Source organism: Poecilia reticulata, chromosome 5 (assembly GCF_904066995.2).
Source record: "Poecilia reticulata chromosome 5, P_reticulata-male-v2, whole genome shotgun sequence".
Taxonomy (NCBI): domain Eukaryota; kingdom Metazoa; phylum Chordata; class Actinopteri; order Cyprinodontiformes; family Poeciliidae; genus Poecilia; species Poecilia reticulata.
This window is the reverse complement of record NC_088834.1, coordinates 25,179,840-25,193,254: the sequence shown is the minus strand read 5'-3', so window position 1 is coordinate 25,193,254 and position 13,415 is coordinate 25,179,840. Positions and strand designations below refer to the sequence as shown.

Sequence of the window (13,415 nt, the reverse complement as noted above, 5' to 3'; positions counted from 1 at the left end):
CTCCTGATTATCTGGCTAACAAAGACAGATTTTATTTAGAGGTATAAGAATAAAAGGGGATATTCGCACCATAGCTTTTAATTTTATATGCAAGAAAAACTTCAAAAGGCATTTTCTTCCCACTTTACAGAAAGTTGCTACTTCGCGTTGGTCTTTCAAATTAAAACAGTCAATAAAATACATTTAAGTTTGTAGCTAAAATGCACTCTAAGTGGGAAAAGTCCAGCATAATGCCCTAGAAGTGCAGTGCAGTTCACCAAATCAGTTCATGTAGGCAGGCACGTGCAGAGGGGGGTCTAGGGGTGTTTGAGCACCTGCCCCTTTTGCTACTTGCCCCCAAGTGCCCTTTTGGTCAAATTTAAATTTTTTATTTTTTGGTATTATTTCCTAAGCCCTCTTCTGACACATAAAAATATGTACTAAAATTATTTGCTTTTTTGTTTCTTTTTTGTATAACATAATAAGCCCTCTGGTCACCTTGTTACCTTTTGACCTTTTGCCCGTGACGCATGACGCAGTTGCCTCTCGCACAGTGAGATGAGGCGGCTAACTGCAGAGCTCAACGTAGCGAACGTTCCAGATTACAGAACAGTTTTTGGTGAATTAAAAAAAAAAGTTTTTGGTGAATAAAGTGGAATAGACTTGCTACTTGTCAGATAACAGAAAACGTTGAAGTATCGTTTCTGCTTCAGCTCGGAGTCGCGGTTTAAGCAGAGAGGTAATGAAATACAACAGACACTGACAGGCCTCTGCGTCTGCCTTTCTCTGAAGAACTACTGAGCAGGAGGAGACAGCCAGGTGAGGAAAAACTGTTCTTAACTATTGATTCGGTATTTTTATTATACAGACATTAGGCTGTTGTTGTTGTGCTATTAGCTAGTTGATAGCTAACAACTTTGCTAGCAAAGCTAGATAACTAAAAAACTTCTCCCCTGTATCTTTAATGATATCAGTCATTCTTTAGTATCACTTATGCAATAGGGGCACATCGCCCGTCCAAAACCGATCATCTCCATAATGGATATATGTCCGATCTTCTAATTTCCTTTGCTGCATAATGTACATTTAATTTATTCCAGCGTTAGGTAAATGAATCTTGAAGGAGAATAACACTTAAATAAAAGTCCAACAAGGACATTTATTTAAAATTAAAAATGACTGACCCTGAATTACCAAGATAGATATAATGAATGTAATAAAAGTGTCATTAATGAAGGGGAAAAAAAGTCAATCCAGACTTTAAGTAAGTTTAGGGTCTGGTTCACAAAGTATGAAGTTAAATTTGTTTCCCAATTATTCAATGAAAAAAAAAACTAACCTCAGTTAAGTAAAATAAAATTGTAATCAAAACTTTTGGAATTGTAATGATTCCTTTTAAAAAAAAAACAGTTTTGTTTAAAATACTTTTTTTAAATTAAATAACTCATTTTTACCAAACAAACATTTATTTGCACACATCAGAAATCGTTTGATTTTAGACCCTGCTCAAGACATCATGTGAGAATCACAAGCAAAACTTTGAGTCACAAACAAAAACTTAGAATAGCAAGAAAAGATTTCTGACAAGTACGTCAAAATGAGTCAAAAATGTGTGATTTCAATTTTTTTTAAAGTTTTTTTTAAGCAAAACTCAGTAGGCTTTTCTCATGGTGACATGCATTAACAATTCAATATTTGCTTTTGTTTTTTTTCTGCAGTTCCACATTAAAGTTTGATGCAGCTCTGCTTTCCTGAATGGACCATCTTCATCTCCACTGCAACAGGCAGCTGTTTGTTTTATAGATTACAGTCACTAAAAGGTTGCATTTTGCCCTTGTTTATATTTTTAATAGTGTAATTCTGTAAAGACAAAATATGTCTGGTGGTCTAGCTCTGATTTACATATCTTGCTAAATTGCGGGTTTGAATATGGCAATACTTTCCTATAACAAAATAGACCTGCAGAAAGAAATTACTAATAAAATATCATATGCATAGCTGTATGCTCTATATGGAAATTTTGTAATTTATCATTGTTTATTAAACTCTGAAAGCTGAGAGGCTTTGTTAATATTCTGTCCTAGAATGTGGTTAGATGTGCCCTTTTTTGTTGTTGAGCACCTGCCCCTTTAGTGGTCTCTGCACGGCCCTGCATGTAGGAAATGAACACCGCAGAGAAAAAAAAAAAACTAGAGCAGTGAAAAGGCAAAGAGGCAATAAAACCAACTCCCGACTACGCTCGCACGTGGAGCGACGCAAACGCACGCACGCACGGGAATGGGCACGGCTATCGTAAACAGAGGCGTGGAGAAAAAACACGCGAAAACACTAATTCACACGGACGTGTATACAGTGTCAATCTGAGAGCGGAGCAGGACAGGAAGGAGGAGAGGGAACAAAAACAAATCCTCAGAGAGAAATAAATACAGCGACACTGAGCTGTGTCAGCGGGCTTTGATCAGAGTAAAGAAAAGATCATTCATCCGAGGTGAGCCGCATTTTCCTCCTGAGCTGCTGGACGGATCCGGCTGCAAATCGGTCAGACAGAACGACAAAACATGAGCCGTCCTTACGCCACCGAACCAGTTTGTTACGCACTTACTTCCAACGCAAACTCCGTGAAAAAACCCCCACTTAATATCAACTGCATTATCACAGTTATGCTCTCTGATCTTTGACAATAGTATAGCAATGTACAACATCAAGGAAAATCAAAAACAAAGATCAATGTTAACGTCCCGAAGCGAGTATAAAATTTACAAAGGATGATTTCTGAGTTGTCCACCGAAACATTAAGACCGAATAAATTGCAGCCATCTATCTATCTGCACTGAAACATGAAAATACGCAATCCAACTTAAATATATTGCGTTAGCTGGTCACAAGTAATCAAATTAAGTTTATACAAGTAAATTGACATGTTCAACAAACGTAAATTTAATTTGATTATATGTGACTAACACATTTTTTTAAGTTAGAGCTTCACTCTCTTTTCTAAGTCCATCCATCTATCCACGCCCGATGCTTGTCGATCACTTTCCACCACACTTCTTCCTTCCACCCACCTTCCCCTGATATACTTGAACACAGCACTCTATGAATGGCCAAGTTCCTCAGCAATGACCCTCTGTGTCTTACGCTCCTTGAGGAAGTTAACATCTCTCAAGTCAGCAATCTTCTCGGCGTTTGTAACAAATCTGTATGAGCTTCACTTATTGAGATAAATTAAATAAATTAGCTGTCCATTGGTGACCTAATGGACTGCACAGTGATGCAGTTGGTAGTGCTGTTGCCTTACAGAAACAAGGACCTGGATTTGAACATTTTGAGAAATGACCCACTAATACATGCCTAATGTTGTTTTGTCTTCTTTGTGAGTGACTTGAAGCTCAGTCAGACTGAGCTGCATGTTACTTAGCACTAAAAAATACCTGTAGTATGATTTTTTTTTTAGTTTTTGCCCATTTGTACTGTTTAACGAATGAGCTAAAGTCCAATTAACCAGTTATTAACGTAAAGCATTAATAAAGGCCAGTAACTTGGCGGTACTGGAAGTAAACAGTTTCTGCCTTTACTGCATTTGTTTTACTTGTGACATAACCGGACAGTTTTTTTTTTTGTTTTTTTTTGCAATGTGCACGCCAAAAAAGCATGAACGCGTGGATTTTGAAATTCAATACAATGTTTGTTTATTGCGTGGGGAGTCAGAAACGTTCGCCCATCTGGTCTGTCTGGGCAGACAGAAGCAAATTCCCAGAGTCCACGGAGATTATCTAAAAACTTTATTTGACGTACTCTGCGTCTGGCATCCAGCCCCCTGAAAGTGAAGCGTTATAAAGAGCACCTGTGTTTTATTACCCCACCGATGAGTTATTTTCCATGCCGGGAAAAGTAAAAAAAAAAAAGAGTGAGAAGGAGAGAAAAGGAGGGAGAAGAGAGAGGGAGTTTGAAAAGGTAATGTGGGATAAACTGGACTTATTGTGTTGAGACAGTAAAGGAAGAAAAAGAAACAGTCTGACCCTTTTCAGAAACAAACTTGTGTTCAAAACAGATAGTTGCTTTTCTTGATTATGATTTTAATTGATAGATTGAATTTTGTCTGCATCGTTGTCACAGCCAGATAATAGGAAAATATAAGAAATTCAAAAGTCCAATATGATCACGTACACTTTGCTCGAAAAACAGGCCGGACGGTTTGCAACGAGTGCAAAGTGTAAGAAAGAGAAACACAGATGGCTCAACTAAAGAAATGGGGAAAAAATTATCTGCAAGAGATTTACGACTTACTTTGACACCCCGGCACGCATGTGCGTGGAGTGTGCATGTGATTTGCTGGCACTACCCAGTAAGAGAAGACACTTAAAAACTTCATGTGGTCTGATGATCCTGCTAAGACAACAGACAGGCTGACTTCAACATGTCCGAGCCTGACTCGGTGTGAAAAACCAGGGTGATTTTTTTCCCAGCTTGTGTTGATTTAAGTTTCGAAAATCCGAAGCACAAAAAGCCCGGCATGAGAAGAATTCCCTGTTGGGTTTTTCTTTTGTCCTGCTGAAATGCCTCGCTGTCACCTTGCTTCGACTTGATCGAAGCGACCAGGCTCTGTGACCCGACGTGGGCTGTGATGATAGAAGGAGACGAGAGAGGCAAAAAAGCCTACGTAGATTTTACACACGTAAAATTTCAAATTATGTCATAAAGTCGTTGGTAATATAAAGGCTGGATTTTCATCCACAGCCCTTTTATGGGCTCCATCTCCGCTGATCTTTTCAGTGGCTGCTGGCGTTGGTGCTGCTGCTTTAGAAGCATGTTGGCTCAGGTCTGTGATCCTTTTAGTAGCTCCAACGCCAGGATGTTTGGCAGTCGACGTAAAATATCTGTCCTGTTTTTGGTAGGCAAGACTCGTGTTGGACAAAATTCATCCTAAAATATCTCACAAGTCAGCAGGTTTCCTTGTTCAGCCATCAGCAACCCGTTAGCCAGGGTTTCCCCCGGTCTATATTATAAGCCTGGCGGGCCACCAGGTTAAATATTGTTTACTTATTTTGAATTTTTTTAATGTTTGCCTTTTCTAAGACTTCATAGTACGCATTTGGGTTTTGTTAATGTCTTCCAATAACATAATTACAATTATCTAGTCATATTTTTTTTTATTTCCTGTCAACTTTAAACATTTTTTAGCTCAAAAATACGACTGCTGGATGACTGTCCCAGCACTCCTGCCACTGAACTTGGCAAGTTTTCACGATTACCAAACCAACTAATTCATATATTGTGAACCTCAAGGACTGATTATAATCAGTCCTTGAGGACTGATTATAATCAGTCCTCAAGGACTGATTGAGACTCTAATATGAGTCTCTAATATGAGTCTCCCCCTGACTCATATTAGATATACCTGTTCAGTTGGTGGCTCACAGCCTCCTCTTTCCTACATGCTACGCTACAGCTTCACTCTGTCAGCAAAACCTGCCGTGAATGCTAAAGCTAGTTAGCATGGCAACCAACGACAGCGGATAAATGGTTTCCTGTAATGGTAAGTTATTTCTTATACATTAGCACATTGAGCAGCGCGTAGACAAAGCCGACTGACAGCGCTAAGACCCCCCTCCTGGCTCTGATTGGCTGTTTTTAGCAGCTCTGGGAGGAGGAGAAGGAGAGGCTTTATTTCTATTTTTCACAGATTACGTGTCTCATATTATGCAATCAAGACAGGACGATGGTTTTAACGTCTTTTTAGAAAAGTTACGCTCCCCAGCTTCAACTGGTTTTCAAAACTGCACGATTTTTATATCAGTCAGTTACAGAAAGTTCAGCCATAAGTGTGGAGCACACGAAGTCCCCAGTTAAGCTGTCCTGGACAAACAGTCACGAAGACTTCCAGGATCGTTCCATGGTGGGCTCCAGCAGGAGTCACGAGGACAGCCAGGTAGAATAAACTCCTCAAGGCTGAGTTCCTAACTGCTGACTTCGTCTCCCCCTGACTCATATAACGCATCGGCTAGCTCTGCATATGTAGCTCCATAAACCCAAGCATGTGTGTATCTATGCACTACGAACAGTGGTGAATATAAGCCAGGAGGATAGCTGCTGAATATCATAAAGCTGAGACAAAAGGCGAGCGAATGCTAGCGATGCTAAGTGTTTTAATTTGGTTTTTATTTAGTCTACAAGGCAGAGCGAAGCAGCATCACGCAGTGTTGTTCAACGCAGTACTTCCCTGTAATTAAATGCAAGCTGAAGTTATTTCACTGATCATTTAGCAGGAGAAAATGTTTCCCCAGGGGACAAACAGGCAGAGATGCTTATGTCCACTGAAAAGACTGAGGTTTACCACCGACTGCCAAAAGCTCCGCTCCAGCATGAGCCAATCGGTGCACACGGATGACTCCATGAGAAACAAATGAATCATAGACATCAACAGGGAGAAAAAAAACAACAAAAAACCCCCAAAAAAACACCCACGGGATTTAACACATTGCTGAGGTCTGGTAACATGACCTGTCACTGGGCTTAAAACAAAAAAAAAAAAATCTTGCCACACACACAGTCAGCATATATTTCTAAAGCTATAAAACAGATGACGCTGAAACAGCGAAACTTCAATTAAATCGGGTTTTTTTTTCTTCCAATGTAGTCACTAGCAAGACTTTAGATGTTCTTCAGACCAAACAGACCCAACTATACTCCAGTTAAAATTGACATTGTGACATGAACAAATCTTTTCCTCGCTTGAACTAAACAGGATAAAGACATCATAGACAGTAGTCAGATACTGTTGAAGTTACACAAAATGCCTTAATGACTGAAATCAATTGATTATAAGTTAATCCTCTGCGTGAAGACTGGATAGTTAAACACTAAAAGATAACATTTTCTTCAAATCATTGTTTGGTAAAGACTCACAGTTGGCTATTTTCTCTATCATCCCATTATAGACAGAAAACAAAAACAGCGAAAATGTGTTTTTACTGGCAAATTTCAAAACCACAGATCAAAGGTCAGCCACTAAATTCTGTCCAGGGCATCTCTAAACATAAATCATGAGGCTTTGACTTTAAGGTCCTAATTTTGATTAGTTAATTCCCAAAAATATTAAGGCGTTTTGAAAACATAGCACATTTAATCAACTTGTGCAATCTAATCTTGCTATTTAAACACGCATTTAAATAAGCAAACATCAGATGTCCCGAGTGCAAGTGAATGCAGCCTGTAATAATCTCCGAGCCACGTAGTGTTGACTCTGCCTCGTGTGTTTTGCCTGTAGCCTTGAGAGAGTGAAGCAAGCCGAGGGCAAGCCCGCATTGTTTAATGTTATCCGATTCAACAGCTGGAGTAAAAGTAGGTTGAAAAATGCTTTGAAGACTAAAACTGTCGTTTCTAAAAGCTTGTCATTTGATTACTTATGCAACATTTACACAGGGTGGGGTGGGGCGCTATGAGAAATACAATCCATATATCAAATTTCCACCAAAATGCAGTGATTGTAAAGACAAGTTGACACCTCTGAATACTGTAAATGATTAAAATAAACTTCATTGTGACTAAATATTTACATATCCTCTCAATAATCAAGATTTCTATCACATTTTATCACTAATAAGTAAACTATATTTGACAACTTTCCAACTTGGCAACATAAGAACCTTGAAATATAATTGTTTAAGTCATGCCAGACTTTGTCCTTTCTGAACATTAAGGGACTAAAGCAGCATCTGCCACACAAACATCTGTGTCCTTCAGACAGAGGATTCCACAGCTGGGACACATACACACGCACTCACACACAACTCCTGCATGAAGCTGCTGTCCTGCATGTGCATCCTGTTTGTTTTTGGGTGAATAACTTGGCACGCTTTGAAAGATCTCCACGCACGTGTATTTATGTATGCAAGAGGAGCCGCATTCTATGTTTTCCAGCTGACGCGCATTAAAAATGATCAAGGCTGACAGAGCCACTTGCGATGACTGTCAGGTATGTTATTATCCAAATATGGAGTTGATGTCCGCTGTGTCATTTCTGCTGACAGAGTTCCCATTTGTCTCCGTGTGTGTACGTGTGTGTTCCTCCTTGCCAACTGTGGCACAGCTAACTTTATTAGCATTCAGAGAGGCTCCCGGCTGTCACAGGTCCTTAGGCACCCGACTAAGGGGAGGAAAAACACATGTCAAGATATATTCACACTGAGCCTGATTGTAGGCAGGTCAGTTGGCTGCAATTTGACAAATGACTTTTAATAGGTCATGCTGCACACTCTGCATACTAATGGCTATTTAGAAAGAGAGTAATGATAAAGGAGATGGATATTAAGAGACAAGTAGACGGATGCATCGATGGCCTGTCCAACGGAAACAAATATTCTGTTGCTGCAGACTCCTTTCCAAGAAAATTTGAAGTCAAAATGCAACCCTACTCAGTCTATTGAAACCCTAAATTCAACTGCAACAAAAACACTGGACTGTCCTGTAAAAGCATCCAAATGGACCTACAGTTTAAGTCCCTTTACGGCTGAGAATGTGCTGGGTTCTCTCCGGCCTTCATTAGGAGTAGCATTCACCCTCCATCCCAACCCAGATTGTTGGCGACCAGATGAGCCAAACCATCTGCTTTTACAGCAGCCTCCACACTGGAACCTCTGTTAGTGTTAAAGATGTGCAAAAAGCCTTAAAATGTTAATCTTTTACTGGAATAATTTCACAAAATCTCACGCAGCGTGTTTTTGGCCAAAAACTGAATCTTAGGGCGTTTTCACACCTGATAGTCCTGTAGACTTGGTTCGATTGGGGACCAAAATCGCAAAATTTTCAGATGGTGCGGTTGACTTTCCCAATGAACCATTTACCCCCGTCGCCTGTGGTGGCGCTGCACCAAGAATTACTGAAGGAAATGACATAAAAACCTCTGCCAGATTTGAGCTTTTGTTTGGTTGTATGTACCCAGAATGACCTGCGCCATAGTTTACTTCCTGCTTTTGGAGCGCTCTCCGGTTCACACGTGTATTCGAACCACTACAGAGTTCACTTTAATCGAACTGAGATCTTGATTTTTAGGCGGACCAGATCGATTACGCATTCATGAAGCAGAGTTTAGAGGTAAACAAACTAGAGTTTGATGAAAGCAGACTAAACAAGGTTGGTGTGAATGCACCCTTAGTCTCATCTAATTAAACCAAACTGTTCCAATTAGAGTCTCAGTGGAGTTCATCAAACTCCATGATTAGGTATCAGAAAGACAGAAAACACAAGTAGGTTTCTACTTTTAGCCATTTGCTGACCACAGAAAATCAACTCACATTTGATTTATTCGAGAGTTTTGTTTATAAACTACATCGGGACATCTATGGTTAACACAGAGAAACAACTTACCGAGTAGAGTATCGTAAGTAAATAAAATAGATACTAATCTTATACAAATGTTGGCAATTGTGTTTCTTTTTTATGTGCACAAGTACATCAAAGTCAAAATAATAAGTAAATATAATAAATTCTGACAGGTTAAAGCTTGTAATGATCCTGTTCAAATTTCACAGTTAATTATAAACTGGCCAAGCCTTTCATTTTCCAGCTTTTACACGCTTCTTGTTGCAGGTTTGTCTCAGCATATTGTTCCAAAAGACGCAGTCAAGGTTTTATGACAGTGCTTATTGCTGTTATGACAAATAAGGGACCTCCTCACAGATTTCACTGTTACATTATGAAACCCCAGACACAAATAACCAATCACTCATGATTTAAGTCGGGAAAAACACTGTGTTGCAATCTGCAGTCACACAACATTCTGCCTCATTCTTGCCTCCAGATGTGAAACGAAGTCAGCGACTGACGCGTGAGTCAGAGAGTCGTACCGGATTTGACTTGATGCCGGCGAAACTCCCAAAACCGATGGGTTTAGGCTTTATCTAAAAATGTGTATAATAACACATCAATGACACATTAAATTGAGTCAAAATGGCTTCTTTTAAATATTTACTTTATTATGAAGCATTGTAAGGAATAACGAGCCACTAAATAGCTCGAGTTAGGAATAAAGCAACATCTTTAATGTCGAGTCCAGCCTCGAGTCTCGAGAAGACCAGAAGACAGACGAGGTTTTAAAAGAAAACAGATGCGACTCGGATGGAGAAGCAATCAGCAGCCGGCTGATTCAAAGCGTAGAACTGCTGAGGGCCACGTGAAGCCCAAGAAATACACAGACAGACACACAAACTGACAAAAACAGATAAAAACATGTGGACTAAGCAGCGGGAGCAAAGACCAAACTCTAAGTCCACATTTATTACCTGTTAATGCAACAGGCCTGCATCTGGATTCCCTTTTCAGAATCTCACACACACACACACACACACACACACACACACACACACACACACACACACACACACACACACACACACACACACACACACACACACATATACATGGACATACTTTCACACAAACATGCAGACACACCCACATTCCATCTGCTGTGTGTCAAAAAAAAACAACAAAAAAAAACTGATGACTGACTGACTGACTGACTGACTGACTGACTGACTGACTGACTGACTGACTGACTGACTGACTGACTGACTGACTGACTGACTGCGGTGACGGGCTGATAAACAGATCAGATTTTAATATGCTGAAAGTTGATAAAAGCCATTAATCATGTCAGAGACGCAGGTGGTGTTGGACGCTCTGCGTACGGATCGCGCCAAAGTCACTGTGGGAAGAAGGCGGTCCTGTTTGACAATCTGTAGGAACATCTTGTACGCTAAGCCACCAGAAGAATTATAAGAAGCTGTCATATGTTGATCTATGTGAGCGAGAACACGCAACGTTGTGAAAGTGAAAATATGCTGGTGTTTTGCTCGTTAGCAGAGTTATAATGAGGATTCAGCGTAGCCGACTGCAGGGAGGCCGGGTGGGGTGTACCTTACTACAAACTTTACTCTGGGTGCTCTGAAGCTGGAGATGGGGCCTAGTAATGAGATAAATATGTATTTAATGGTTATTAAAATACTGATGTGTCTCACTAATTAAAAGCATGTCTCAGTTTGGCCAAATTTGCTATTGATAAAAACACGTTATGTGGGCAAAATCACAAGAAATTAAGGGCATTTTATGTTCCTGAAGGAAGTATGAATGCCATTTTTGATGCACCTCCAGTCTGAATAGTGTGTGTATACTGGGATCAATGGTGTGGAATTGACCGTGTTAAGCTACGTAACGAATCGCATTTTTTATCATATTTTAGCATCGACTTAATGTCTCAGGATGCACTATTAGTACTCAGTTTTTAGATAATTATTTGGTGAATTAATTAAAAAGCAGGTTCTGCTATGAGTTTCACTTTCAGTTTTGAGCATCAAGCACGCCAACATGACTGAGTCTTCTTCAATGCAGACAAAACATCTCCATCATGTTGGATAACACTGATTAATATTATATTATTATATTGAGTCATTACAGCAATTACACAGGGTGCGGAGTACATGGTATCTAAGAACTGAGCTTACTTAAGATGTCAAACGTATTGATATTTCTAATCTTTTGAAATGGTAAATAAATTGTGCATCCAACATTGTCAAATGTGTAACATTGGCAAGTGTAAACAGTACTTACCTCAAGTAATTTATGACTAATGTAGGAGATCTACTAGAGGACTGAAACACATTTGAGTGATTACGTCAGCTGCTAGTCAAAGCAGTCCAGCCCACAACAACAGGTAATTTCAAGTTTTAACAGAAAGGATGTAATTAAACCTTTCATCACTCTCTACAGTCGCCTCGGAGGAAAATATTCATTAAATAAATCAAACGAGTCTTGAATAAAACGTTCTGTTCCATTATTACGCTGGGATTAATTTTTTTGTGGTTACATGGAATCCAAGGTGACCGGGATCTTTTCTAATACTGCCTCAAGTGGCCATGTGAGGAACTGCTATTTTTTTATTTTTGTTGCCAAGACCCTCCTCCTGGTTCTGATTGGTTGCATCTGACAGAGTGGTGTATTTCTGCAGGTAGCACTGGGAAATGAATACATTTCAGTGTTGCTAGTGAACCGATAGAGACGTCAGGTGACCAGACACCTCTTCACTCTCTGTTACTCAGACCAGAACTAGACCAGGTGACGTTTGGGCTTCGTTACAATCTCCTCAGCTCTGGAATAAATTTCCTGATAATTTAGGATGTAAAAAAAAAAGAAAAAAAAAGTGGTTAGCTCTTTTAAAAAAGGGCTAAACATTTTACTGTTTAGAGTTTCTGCAGATTCCCCATAAAAGTCCACAGATTCAAGTAACTAATTTCTTTTATTCTATGTAATGCTTGGATTCTGGATTCATATTTTTCTTTACTGTAACGCTCTCTGATTTGCCTGTAAAGAATCTTGAGCTTTGTCTCACCAATAATTTCATTATTAATCGCATTATCTTTAACAAGTAACATAATATCTGATGTTACTTGTTAAACAACAGATATTATGTTGCTTAACATATGTCACAACTCTATGTCACAACATAGAGTTGTGACATAGAGTTCCTGGATTGTTCTCTGAGCCAGTCTCAGAAAGGTGGGCAGCTGTCTTACATATTTTCAATTAGTGCATAATTTTTCTGAACGTAGAACGATAAATATTGAAACATTTGGAAAAGACCTCACAACCCTTCCCAAACTGATACACAGCAATCATTTCTTCACTCAGGTCATTGCTGATGTCTGTCCTCCTTTCAGTGTTAACAAATGGAAGCACGCCTGAGAGCAGCAAACTCCTAAAACTCTTTTTATAGAGGTGGCCACACTTTGACTCTGATCAGTTAATCAAGTGTTTAAAATAGTAGCACAAGGCGGATATTCTTCCTCTTTTGTGCATTTTGAACAGGTTGGAGTTATATTTATTTAAAGGGTGTTTTTTTTTTTTGCATGTAATGGAGTTGAAATATTGTTTTTGGATTTCCAAAAAGATAAAACTCTAGAGTCAATAGAGCGTGCCATTATGTTTCTCACATGTGTAGAGATTTCAAAGAGTCTCCGCGTGTGCGCGCGCGCGTGTGTGTGCGTGCGCGTGTGTGTGTGTGTGTGTGTGCCGGAGAGAGGGTGTGGGGTTGGAGAGTTGGGGCTAAGTACACCTCAGGGACGGGGGGTTTCAGGTCTTTTTAAATAAATAAATAAACAGATTTTTTAAAAAAAGTAAATCGATAGAGGAAGCCTGATCCGGCGCTCTGGGCCTATGCTTGGCCTCTCACTTCATCAGACCTGAGGGGAGTGAAGGAAGGGTGCGGGGATGGGGGAGGATTTGGCATGCAGAGAAAAAAGGTTGGATTACATCCCTCCAGTTGGATGTGCTGTGCTATTTCGTGAATGTTCTTGTCTCCTACTTAGAAAAAAAAAAATTGTAAAATTCCCCATTTGTTACCTCGACAGACGCGTACACACTCGCAACGCACCTGTCTCCCG

At 39.7% G+C, this 13,415-nt stretch overlaps 1 protein-coding gene across 1 annotated transcript in view; it reads right to left on the bottom strand.

Moving 5' to 3' along the window:
* The window catches only part of slc25a26 (solute carrier family 25 member 26), a 62,900-nt gene that overhangs the window by 24,043 nt on the left and 25,442 nt on the right, over positions 1–13,415 (bottom strand). The gene's annotated exons all lie outside the window — the stretch shown is intronic.